The sequence below is a fragment of the Typopeltis vanoorti genome, chromosome 18 (assembly GCF_054136105.1).
Source record: "Typopeltis vanoorti isolate ZY-2024b chromosome 18, IOZ_Tvanoo_1.0, whole genome shotgun sequence".
Classification (NCBI taxonomy): Eukaryota; Metazoa; Arthropoda; class Arachnida; order Uropygi; family Thelyphonidae; genus Typopeltis; species Typopeltis vanoorti.
This window is the reverse complement of record NC_143566.1, coordinates 66950348-66964094: the sequence shown is the minus strand read 5'-3', so window position 1 is coordinate 66964094 and position 13747 is coordinate 66950348. Positions and strand designations below refer to the sequence as shown.

Sequence of the window (13747 nt, the reverse complement as noted above, 5' to 3'; positions counted from 1 at the left end):
CATTAATAGTTAAGTTTGTGTGATAGGGAGCAACGTCATCGCTAATGTTGGACACAATTAGCATCATCTTGACTTTATTGGTTCCTGGAAACGTTTCTTTCTTTCGTCTTGAAAAACATATACGTCATCGTTCAATTCAGATGTCATTTTAGTTCGGGCTTCAATGCTCATGTTTACTTGAGCATGATATAGCCCATGAATAAGATGTCTTTGTAGGAGTTGTGCGAAAATGTGCGAAATTGGCACAAGTACAATGTACTTGTGACGTGATGAATTACAGCCATCTCCATGATGGCTTTAATGATATGACCAAGTAATTATTAGCTGATTCTGGCCTCCTCAGCTAGATGGCATGCATTCACTTCCAGCAATGATTTTCTGAACTGCTTGTATGATAAAGTATACGAAAATAAGTATTTTTATATGTTGATTATCCCAACCATGGTGAGTCGCTAGAGTACATTGTGGGTGTAAACCCACAATGTGACTGTTCTTTTGATAGCACATCGTTGCCATTCTTTCCAACAGACATTGTTGACAGTTCTTTGCACTGTGACAAAAAATAGTGGTCGTACAAACTCAATTTTTATCCAGGAACATTCTCTTAACTTTGTTAGTATATCTTTGAGAGCCTGTGTAGCTCAGTTGAAGTGGCAGTTTGCACTGCATGGTCCTTGACCGCCCAAAGGCAGATCTAGGTTCAAATCTAGTAGCCTCCTGGAGGAACATTTTCTAAGCCTTTCTTCCACAGGTTCCCGAGTTATCGATCTCTGGCAAAGGCAAAACGGGATTTTTTCTCCTGGAAACTTGGTTTTTCGTCCCGTAAACTCAAAAAAATCAACCATAGAACCCACGCTATCTCAGAAAATAAATATACAGTATTTGGATTAGTTTGACCATGCGATGGCAGCACTTCTCAGCTGCCTCTCTTCACCGGATGGTGGAAAGTGTTAGTGATTGGCCTCCAGTGGAGATTGAACTGCCCCCTCAGTCTCTAAAAAATTAGATATATAGCTAAAACGGCCTCCTCTATTCCGTAAGGGAATCAAAGGCGCTATTCTGTTGTTTTTATATTATAAACACATATATATTGTTTTTATATGATGAGACGAGACGTTGACTTTTCTGGAGACGTGTTGCAAGTATAATAAATAACTGTGCTTAAATGGGTCATTTTTAGCAAAATCACTGAAATTAAATTTTTTTATATAAATTTATTAAGTTTGAGTAAAATTTTTCAGCTTAGCTCTAGTTCGAGATTCATATATTTTAATTTGACAGTTGTTTATTTCATGATGAATGAAATTGATGTTTCATGTATTATACCACTGTGTGAGAGAAAAATTTTGCATAGAGGGCGCGGAAGCTGTAAATGGGCTTTATATGTGGGGACAAGGCGGCAAGTTTCGATATATGTGATAGTAAGTTGTTTAGCATTGCACATGTTTTTTTTTATAAGTGTAGCGTGGGAATTGCATATGTAATTTTAAGTAAAATGTGCATGTTTAGTCGTTTGTATATTGGTATGATTTACTCGTGTAGTAATAATTACTGCATATGATTCCCATCTTCTAGCCATTGTACTTCGTTGCCAGCTTAGTGGTCAGTGAACCAAGGTTTTGGGAGTCAGAACAAAAAGAAAGCCTGATAAAACATTGGTCAAAATAAGTGATATATATATATAGGAAGTTCATCATCAGATGAAAATTATAAAATGGCACTTACTCGTTTATATATATATATATATATATATATATATAAATAAATGAAATGTTAAGGTGGAGTTGGAATGAAAGAATGGGACGGGCAGTTAGTGGAACCAAAGGTCACGTCTGAATAGTGATATCCAGTTTGGCCGTGTAAAAACAGGAAGTAATAGAAAACTATTGTGGCGTCAGAATTCACATCATTCATTATTGCGATTTCAAGTAGATAACAAAAATAATAAATAGGTTCCAAACTAATTTAAACATGAACTTTAATTTGTTGTTTTTACTTTCGTTTCAAATTCCTGATATACATTAAGAAATGTGCAGGATACTATGCATGATAGCCTACGTGATTGGGTGTGCATTATTACTAGTTTCCTATTAACAGTTTTCACCTTTAAGGTCTCAACTGTGCTTTTATCTGGCGACTGTTTTGGTCTTTTGAAGAACTTTTAACTGGATCAATTCGCCTGCTTTTATTTATTTATTTATTTTTTTTTTTTATAGTAATCCTCTGCATTATTTTACTAGCACCAAATGCCTGTTTTGGTAGTCTTTCATCTCCTATTCTGTTTAGCTGACTTACCCACCTCAATTTAACTCTGCTTTTGCATTCTTGAATGCTAACTATGTCATTTAATATTATCATTTTTAATATTCTCCCATTGATACCATCTGTTCACTCCCCTAATTTATTTTATTATTTTAGGAACTATATAGCTATATAGTATAGTCTCTAGTTTTTGATCAGCTGTTTTATTTCTAAACCACCTCTCAGTTTCAGCATAATCTTTTATACTGTTAATTTAGCATTTTGGCTTTCCCAAACATACGGCTTTTCTTATTATGTTATTGTCTATTATTATATTTAATTTGCCATCACCAATAATCGTGCCTAAATAGTTGAAATGTTTCACTTCTGTAAGTTCTCCATTGAAAATGTAGTTAATAATTTTGAGATTGCTGCCTGTTTTCATATTTTTATTATGATTTTCCTACCAACTTGTCATAGCAATTAGTCACTCACCACATAATTGAAGTTTTGCACAGCATTTCACTAGTGCGTTTTTTTCTTTTCTGGATCATAACAGTGAAATGTAGGTCCTGAGATTTTCTCCATACATTTGACTTGATGCCCTGTATTTTGCCCAAACCTGGCTTGCTTTTTTCCTTAGTTTCTCTTCCATTTTTCTTGGTATCTTCTCAAGCATGCTTGCATAAATATTACCCCTAACAGTATTTGAGAAATTCCATGCAGTTTTATTTCCTTTTTAATAATCGACAGTTATTATGATAGCTCTACTCATCTGGAATTCTCCTTTCTGATTAGCATATTTTGAATTATGCAGTGTATCCACTGCAAATGTTTTATGCTTTAACTTTTATACCTCTCTTTGAGCATTTTGGATCTATTAATATTATATACTCCACTTGCCTATCTGCATCTTAAGTTTCTGATGATTGTATATATCATATCGGTATATACTCCTGGTTGCATTTCTCTTCTGACAGAACAGTAGTAATCGCAATTTTTCAAAATATAGACATACAGAATATCTCCAGTTTTATCCTTTTATCATATTTGAATTCTTTTACTTTCCTTCATTTCTAAGTGTTTTCAGTAGTCTCCAGAACATGTCACCTTTGTGATATTTATCTTCTATCTTTTTACCAGTCTTCCCATGACCTATTTAACTACTTTTGCACATCACTTTAACTCTTACATTATTCTCTGTATTCTCTCAAGGCATCTGTTAACTTATTTGTCAGAAACTTTTAATATGATTTCATGCAGGGGAATATTTAGTTGTTTGCAGATGATGTAAAGCTGGGAAGGATTATTAGTAATAGTGCAGATGTGGTAGCCCTGCAAGAGAATTTGAATAAGCTAGATAGATGGGCAAATGAATGGGGGTGTCGGTTTAATGCAGCAAAATGTAAGGTCTTGAGGTTTGGGACACATTGATGGGAAGCTGCATACTTTATTAGAGCAGCTATACTGGAGGAAGTAGGGAAGACAAGAGATCTGGGGTTGATGATTGATAGAAACCTGAAATTTAGGGGACATATTGCAAAGGTGGTGAAGGTAACACAATCGATTGCTTCAATAATGAGAAGGATGCTGACCTGCAGAGATAAGAGTTGTCATTCCGTTTTATAAGACTGATCAGACCACACTTAGACTATTGTTCTCATATTGGTCCCCAGGATTTGAAGGGGATAAATTAACTGTGGAAAGGGTACAAAGGCAGATAACAAAGATGGTTTCAGGACTGTACAATGTTAGTTATGAAGATCGGCTGAGGGAATGTGGACTGCACAGTTTGGTGGATAGAAGAAAGAGAGGTGATATGATTGACAAACTGTTGAGAGGTAGTTACAGGGTTGACACTGGGGAGTTCTTTTGCTTGGTTAAACAGCAGGAAGGAGTGATGACAAGGGACCATCCCTGGAAGTTACAAAAGGAAACTGTGAGCAAGAGGATGAGGAGTGGTTTCTTTGCATGGAGGGTGGTTGAGCCATGGAATGCATTGCCTGATAGTGGTGAGAGCGAGAACAGTCGATGAGTTTAAGGAGTGATATGATAGACTTTGTTTCTTAGGAGGGACCTCTCCCAACGAGTCTTTTGACTCTATGGAGACCTGAATAATCGTAATAACTAATAATAATTTTCTTTTCTTGTCTTTTTAATTTCTTGAGTCCACCATGAAGGCTTTTCTCTTTGCATGCAACTTCACTACATGCTATCCTGATAATCAGTTTACTGGATCCTAAGTAGGAAAATCAGTAATCAGTTTTGCTATGTAACATCCAGGGTTTGGTTTTTGTTTAAAAAATCTTTCATCCCCTCCAACTCACTCAGTATTTGTATATCTGTAGTTCACCCTTGAAAGCTGATTGGCCTCTGATTTTTTTTTTTAAAAAAGATTTGACATGTTTAACCTTTTAGTATGGTATTCATTTTTATCCAGCTTCAAGCTACATGCTAATTGCTTCCCATTTCAAATCCTTTGTGCCCCAAACAAGTGAAGATATCACATGAACAATGATAGTCAATAACTATTATTGTTCATGTGACAATGCAAACTGTCCAGAATAGACAGTTTATGGACATTGTACACTTCATAGCTCATATTTGCTTGAACCAAGATGTTTTATCACATTGTACCATCATGTTTGTTGTAATTTAAGCTAATGTAGAATATAATTTGCCATGATATTTCATCACATTTCATGTTTGTTGGAATTTAAGCTAATGTAGAATATAATTTGGTAATCTGTGTCCCACATTTCCAGCCCATCCTTGTTCAGGTATCCAAGTGGATACCAAATGATGGGATATGCCGGTAAGGCAAGGATTGGACATTGGGTCAGAAGCCCTGGTCGGCTCTTCACTTTCCTTATGAAGGTCTCCTCCTAGTTATCTAGCTTTGACCCGTAAGCAACCTGATCCTTTTTACTCTAAAATTAGATGGCTAAATTTTGTAGTTTTTTTTTTATGTTGGGCCCATATATGAGAGTTTGACTGGTCAATCTATAGTACGTTAGTAACATATATGGGTAGTGGGTTGGGAAAGGAGAAACTTGTTTACATTTGATTTAAAAGTCTGTATGATGGATTCCTTGGGAAATACATCAGGGGGAAGACAGCAGTTGCAGGGATGAAGGAGGAGGAAAAGAAACTTATTCTGTGGGTTTCAAGGTGTACTGTGAAAGGATGTTGGGTGGCAGCTGTACATGTTCCACTGGGCTTAGTACAGAGTGGGGGGAAATTATTGATGCTGTTTCCAATGAATATTTCCCATGGAAATATTTATAGAATATACAAATTGCAGAGACCAAACGTCTATGTGAGAGTGAGGGGAGCAAGTTGGTAAGAGATGGGTCATTTATCAGTCCCTCTGTATTTAGTCAAGCATATTTAGGGAGCTTTTAGGAGCCCCACTCCAAATGTGAGAGCAGTAATTCGATAGCTAGACAGATTTGTGATTTGCATAAGGTTAACAGCAGTTTAGAGGCAAAGTAATGTCTTGAGCAAAAACGAAAACCTAATTTTTTGGAAGCTGTTTTGTTTGTGAGAGAAAGAGCTGCATTAATAGTGGAAGCAGTTATTGTTTTGAATGCATGTATGTAGATAACTCTGAAGAGGGACTCGATGTGAAAATATTGTCTAGAAGATTAACTGACGTTAAGCATGGGAGAGTAAGAATGCATAGGTTTGAGCATCTTAATGACCTTCGACCAATTGCTGTATAGGAATAGTTGTGATATATATCATGGGTTGGAGATAAAGAATGCTTTTGGGAATTAAACAGATGATAGTTGAAATATAAGCAATAGTATGTAGTAGAACAGACTGTGGATACAGTATGAAAGTGAAGATCAAGGATTGTCAGTTAATAAAAAAAAAAAAAAAAAAAAAAGCATTAGAGTTTGAATGATTACAAAGACATGTGGGGTGGGGAGAGAGAAAGCATGATAAGCTGGGCAGACAAGGTGTGATAGAATTATCTATATGAATTTGTTATGTGGTTAGAAAAGATTTTTTTTTTTTTATATTTGCCTTGATTTTTGTGAATGATGAGGTGGGAAATGGTTAATAAGCCCAGTAGACTATCCATAAAAGCTGTTGATGGGTTATTGTTAGATGTTCATATGATGGAAATAATGGATGGTAAACTGTGGATTACTAATGTGTAATACTGTGACTTCCTAAGAATAAGGATGTGGGATAGGATGTAATTTACCATTATTATTCCGAAAATATGTAAGAAAAACCTCTAAGAATGCATGATGCTGTCCAGAGAAAAGGGCAATTACTTAATAGATAACATCTCTCTCTCACACAAAAAACCCTTCAGTTACCTTCTCACACTATTTCTGCACATTACATTTTTTTTTAATAGATATTTTCATGGCCAGTGTCCATCAAAAGTGCTGCTATTATTCTTCCCATGTCTCTGAACATTGGAAGAATATAAGCAGCTGCTGGTCAACATTCATTCACAGTTTAAAATTATTATCAATTTATCCTCTTCTTTAATTTCATATACCTCTGTTCTTTGGAGCATGATTCTTCATATTATTTCCTCTTAATAACCTTTAGCTCTTCAAGAAATGCATTTGAACAGATTTTTTCTTTCTAATCACTTGCTCACACATATAATACTGCTATGTTTTTATGAGCAGTTGTAACGTGTGTGATTTCATGTATGCATGGAATGCTGGCTGTGAAAGCAGATTGCAAGAATGAAAAATAAATTAAAAGTAGACTAATTAAGGATTACATAAAAGTTAGTTATTTTTTCTGTGAGTTGCTCATAACTGAATTTTTTTTTCTTATGGGTAACTTGCTCTTTTTTAATATAGGTAACTTGCTCAGCTTAGATTGCTAAAATTAATTTTTTTCATCTTCATTGACCACTTTCTTGTTTTTCTTGTAGTTTAATGGAAACAGAAAAAAACATCTAGAATGAATTTTAATTTTATTATTTTAAAGGCTTAAAGGCCAAGCCTCTTCTTCCCTGGCCATAAAAAACAACTGCAACTTTTAGAAATGTGGGTGATGCAAGCTGCCAAAAATTTGGCAGCCAACATGGGATCATCAGCTCAAGATTGTCAAAGTTTACCTGGCCACACTCAGAGGATACTAAGCAATCTTTTTTTTTGCCAGTTTTATATCTATAGAAGATGTCTTTGTGACATGAGAGGAATACTACACTGCACTGTATATCTGCATAATAATTCTTAAAAACATTGCAAAAAAAAAAAAAAAAAAGGCCAAGGCCTGAGAAAATGTTGCTACAATTGAGCTGCATCACCTCTGTTGACATTTTTATTAATGGTACTCCACAAATTTCTGATTGAAACGAATGTTAACTGCTTCTCAACTACACCCATCCTGCTTTCTTAATAAGACAGGCAGGATAGCCAACATCAGAACTGTTGAATGCAAGGAATTACATCACTATGGTTGGTTAGTACTTGCTGACCTTTCTTTGGATACCCACCACAGGATATGCTGGAAGAAAGTCACCCTACTCTATCCCAGCAAATATAAAAATAAGAAATTGTTCCTAGAATTTGCCTCAGCTTTAAGAAGCTGTTCAGACCTCAAAAAATTGGGTTGCACAAACTGCCTCAAATTTAGGAAGTACTCATCCTTAGAACTTCAGCTTAAAGTCCTAAATAGTGTCTCCACTAAGGGCATTGAAATTGCTTTCACAGAAGAGTGGGGAAATATCCCACAAGAACTGTTTGATCATCTTATCTAGTCCATGCAATCAAGATATACTGCTGTTTTGACTGTTAATGGAGACCATACACCCTATTAAAAATTAACAAAAACGTTTTCGGCTATTCTTATTATTCTTGTTAAAAATGGCATGCGCCAGCCTCATATATACAGCATAGTGGCTACATGCATATACTTTAACTGCGTTCCATGATGGCCTTTCGACTTTACCAAAATATCAGAAATGTTAATTTAATTATAATTATTATTCAGTCTACATTGTAATTTCCTTAAAAAAATAGTTATAACCAAATCAGGAATGCAATGACCTATAGTATGCTGTTACACATGAATGGAACTTACATTGTGCCTGCTTATTTTTTTCCTCTTGTCTATTCCTCAGTACTATTGCAGACTGTACTGAGGAATGAAAGAAGATACCACTTTTTAAGATGTGATGTCTGTTTTTTTCAAAGATAAGCTAGATACAAAAGTCAAACCAAAAAGAGAAACTTCATCTTGACTGGAGACAATATTATCAAGAGTAAAGGAGAATGAAGCAAGGTCTTTCTTCTGGAAATAAGATATACTGTTCAAAACAATTGGGGGATATTTTAGTTTCTGTTGGATAATAAATTTCTGCAAATAATTATAACTATTGGACTTAAGTATAAAGAGCTAATAAGCTTCATTTCGGCAATGAAAACATTACTAATATCCCCTTAATTTTAGTAATGTTTTCATTGCCGAAATGAAGCTTATTAGCTCTTTATACTTAAGTAACTTAATGGTTGCACCTACTTGGAAAACTCGTTCGCAGAGTATATAAGTTCTTTTCGCTATACACTTCGGTATTAGGTCTAGCTACTCACCGATGAGGCCTCAAAAAAGGCTGAAACCGGTCTGGGTAGTGACCTCCCTCCATAATGTAATAACAGCATACATTTCCTAGGAAATGTGTTTTACATTATGGAAAATACCTAAGAATAGCGATCTGAACTTTACCACCTTTGCAACGAGTTGCCTGTGATTGTACTACGTACTAGGATCACTTGCATTGGCTAGCGCTAGTGTTCGCCGATACTTTATAGTTTACTATATTCGGCAAGAAACTCTCTGATTCCTATCATTGAGTTTCTTATTCGGTTTTAAAACTATGTGGGATTTAATATCCCCTTAATTTTAATAACTATTGGATACTTTATACGTGAATAAATATTTCTTACTTATGGATAGGGTGTAATTGATAAGATATTGTTTAAATAATACTTATTACAAATTTAACAAATTATACATTTTAGCGTGAAATAATTTTAACAAGAATAGCCAAAAACGTTTTTGTTAATTTTTAATAGGGTGTATGGTCTCCATTAACAGTCAGAACAGTGGTATATCTTGATTGCATGGACCAGATAAGATGATCAAACAGTTCTTGTGGGATATTTCCCCACTCTTCTGTGAGAGCAATTTCAAGCTCTTGAAGTGATCATGGTGGCACCAGTTGAGCAGAAACACTCCTATCTAAAGCATCCCAGGCATGTTCAATCGGATTACAATCTGGTGAACACGCAAGCCAGTCCATTCATTCAATACCTTCTTCAAACCACTCTTGTACCAAATTTGCACGGTATGGACGAGCATTGTCATCCATAAAAATGATTTCTTGGCCAATTGCAGCAGCATATGGATGAATTATAGGTTCTAAAATTTCATCGTGATACCTTTTGAGCTGTTGAGGAACCGTTTCTGATAAAATAGAGATCAGTATGGCCACCTATACTTTTTTCCCAGCCCATACCATCAAACTCCCACCTTGATATTGGGATCTTTCATGAACAAACTGTGGATTATTTCTTGTTCCACTTTCACGCCATATTAAGATACGTCGGTTATCTGGTTACAGACTGAACCTGGACTTGTCACTAAAAAGTGCACGAGCCCAATCGTCATTTGTCCAATTGCGGTGTTCCTGTACCCAATTCTTTGGGCTCTTTTGGGGTTTGCAGTAAGCGGAATGTAAACCATTGGTCTTCGAGCATATAAACCTATGGCATGAAGATGATTTCGAATGTTTCCCGTCTCCAAAAAGCAATTCCAATTCGCAAAATTACACTTTGAGATACACGACACACTTGAGCAACAACTTGCTACATTTGTCCAGCTTCTAATCGATCAAATGGCTCTCCAAGCCATGGATTCCAGGATATTATGTTGCTCTCTGCCATTTTTAACAAAATAATGAGTGGTAGGTGACACAAGTTTACAATTGAAGTGATAATTATACACTGGAAGTGAGCGCAACAAGCCACGCTTTTATACCCTATGGCTAACACACATTTTGAGAATTCTTAACATGATTTTGTATGCAGTTGTGTGTTCTACACTGTTGTATATTAAGAATATTTTAAAATAAATGTATTATATATGTAAATTATTTTTATAATTTGCATGAAAACCCAAATATCCCCTGATTGTTTTGAGCAGTATAGAATTGTGGTTTGTTAGCATTGAAATTCACTAGATTTATTTTGATGTGAAGATAAATCTAGTGCGGTGTTTAATATGCTAGTCATGGAAGATCTTGAGCTTGAATGATTTGACCATTACAAGGTTTGTAATGCCATCCTGATTGGCTGAGTCGATAGCACACTTCTCTGCAATCAAGAAGTTATGTGTTCAAATCCCAACATGGGCATGGGTGTTTGTAAACCTGCTCTAGATGAGCATGTATACAAGGGTTGTTTGAAAAGTTTGGTAAAAAAATAACTTAGACAATTTTTTTTTGGAAAAAATCACCTTTATTTCTCAACATAGTCTCCATTGAGGTCTACACATTCGGTCCAGCAAGTTTCCAATTTTTTTTATCCCGTCTAAAAAGTAGAATTTGTCAAATTGTGCAAAATAGTCATTGACAGCCTTGATGACATCCTCATTCGAAGAAACGTTTTTCCACCGAGCGAAATTTTTAAGGTTGGGAACAAGAAGTAGTCACATGGGTCAAGTCCGGAGAATATATTGGATGTGGAACCAATTCGAACCTCAATTCGTGCAATTTTGCCATTGCAACAGCCAAGGTGTGGGATAGTGCATTGTCTTGATGAAAGAGCACTTTTTTTGTGTGCCAATCTGGGCTGTTTTTATTTTTACTTCAGTTCCTTTTTTTAAACTCTCCAACAATGATGCATAATAGACTCCTGTTATTGTCTTACCCTTTTCCAAATAGTCTATCATGATAATTCCTTGGGAATCCCAAAAAACAATGGCCATCACATTCCCAGCTGACAAAACAGTCTTTGCTTTTTTCAGTGTTCTTTCACCGGGCATTGTCCACTGTTTTGACTGCTGCTTGGACTCAGGTGTGTAGTGGTGGATCCAAGTTTCGTCTACAGCCACGGATCGACACAAAATATCTTGCAAATTGCGATTAAACATCGCCAAACACTGCGTTGAAATGTCTTTTTGCATACGTTTTTGATCGACAGTCAACAATCACGGCACCCATCATGCACACAGCTTTTTCATGTGTAATTTTTCGTGCAGGATATTATACACCTGTTCAGGTTGAGATGCCTACAATCTCAGCAATCTCACGCTCTTTGGCTAGGTGATCTTTGATAACGATACCATGGATTTTGTCAATCATTTCCTTCGTAGTGACCTCATTTGGAACCCGGAGCATGCTTCATTTTCAATGGAGTTACGACCATGTTTAAACTCATCCAAAAAATAGTCTTTAATGCTTGTGCAGAGTCCCCTTTAATTGCATCTAATTCGGCTTTGATCTGCACGGCCATTCACTTCAAATAAGTGTTTTATCACTGCACAAAACTCGTTTTTCTCATTTTAAAACATTTAAAATGACTGTGTTCACATTGTCATTTTAAATGTTTTCCAAACGAGAACTACGTGTCACACATGGCTAAAATTTTGCCAGGGGTCATGAAAAATATGATACATGCCGACACTGGTATGAATGAATGAATTGTGTCACCATCTATTGGAAATTTACCAAATTTTTTAAACAACCTTTGTGTAGCTCCTTGAATTTATAAAGGCTTGTCTTTATTTTTTTAAAACAAAGAAAAATGGAATATACCTTCATAATAAAAACCATGGACAGGATCAGAGGTTAGTGAGAGAAGGCCATTAATATACAGCAAAGATCAGAACCCTGGAGTATCCTGGTAATGATAGAGAAATTTGAGAGGAAGTTATTTACCATGACATGCAATGATAATCCAATCATTAAAGGCAAAAAGGAGACCAAAAGATGGTATATTGGTAAGGCCTACGTGCCCAATACTATCAGATGCATTGGAAATGTCAAAGGTGGCCATGTGTCTGCAAACCTTTCAGTGCCATATGCCCAAAAATGGATAAAGTTGACTTCCACCATTCTTGCTGATTTCCATAGCAGGACTCCTGCTATGGAAATCAGCAGGAGTGGTGGAATCCATATTGTTGAAGGAGAAGGTTATTAACCACCATACTGGCCATTATTGATCAAATATGCATCCTCGTATGCTTTCAATACCATTGATATTCAGTGTAATATCAACGGTATTACAATTTTAATATGTACTTCGCATTCGCATGATAACCTTGACACCTATAGACGTCTTGGCTGGTTGCGTGGTTAATAGCCACCTTCATTTTCAAGAGAGCTGAGTTGAAGGAAATGGAATAATAGTTTGATGGCTGGCTTTTATCTTTTTTTTAAATTAAGGATGGCTTGATAAATGGTTCTGTAGTGTTAAATAGATGCTAGATGAGCATGACAGTTTCTATAGGCAATATGGAGTGTATGTAATTCTGGTGGCAGAATATTATCTGACTAGGAGATTGATTAGCATATTGTATGTATTGAGGATTTTTCCGATAACTTTCTGGCAGAAAGATCAAAAGGAGTTTGTAGTGAGTTTTTCATGATATGATAGGAAGTGACTTAATTGTGGTTGAAAAGATCGATGTGATAGGGGTTCAGCCTTTTCTGGTGATGTTATTGCACTATCTGGATACTGGAGAAGCATGTAAGAGGATAGAAGTTTCATGTGATAGTTCTAATGAAATACCAAAAGGTTCATCCACCATTTGAGCAGGAGGCAAGTTTTTTTTTTGCATTTAGCACTTTTGAAATCTGATCCGTTACAGATGATGTGATTCCCAGAGTCTGAATATGAAGCTGTAGTTTTTGAATTGAATCATTTAAGATATTTTGAATTTTTATTGTGGACTATTTTGGCACTCTTTTTAGGAAACTTGGCTAGTTGTTGGGGATTTGTGTGGAGTGGGAATGAATACACTCAAACAATGATGAGGATTATTCACAGGTTATTTGGTCAGGGCAACATTTGGATCAGACTATGGAAAAGTGGTAAAGATATTCCAGAAGTAAACATCTCATTGGTAGTACTGTACTGTTGTAGTGCTAAAGGACACAATGCTGGAATTTGTTCAGTGACGATTAAGCTGTAGAAAAGATGTGGACAAGGTTGGAGTCAACAAGAGGTGAGCTAACATTTACAGAATATTTGGAGAAACCTTGTTAAGAAAAGGTCCAGATGTGTTAGTAAAACTATTGAGAATTTTCTGGTTGGTCTTTGCACAGTTTGCATTAGATTTGTTACCAGCATCAAATTATTCAGCTTCCTTTTCAGCCTGATCTGTGAAGTGGGAAAAGGGAAACCAGTTGAATTATGCATATTGAAGTCTCCAAGGATGATGACCTTATTGCTTAGATAATTAGATAGAAAAAAATCAACATTCAGATATAAATAATCAAGTAAGCCACTATGATTTGAAT

At 35.8% G+C, this 13747-nt stretch overlaps 1 protein-coding gene across 1 annotated transcript in view; it reads left to right on the top strand.

Moving 5' to 3' along the window:
• The first annotated feature begins 1385 nt into the window (after positions 1-1385).
• The window catches only part of LOC150096732 (transcription initiation factor TFIID subunit 12-like), a 77496-nt gene continuing 65134 nt past the window's right edge, over positions 1386-13747 (top strand). The window contains exon 1 of the mRNA XM_090408579.1: positions 1386-1421. The gene's annotated coding sequence lies outside the window, so the exon portion shown is untranslated. The remainder of the gene's footprint in view (positions 1422-13747) is intronic.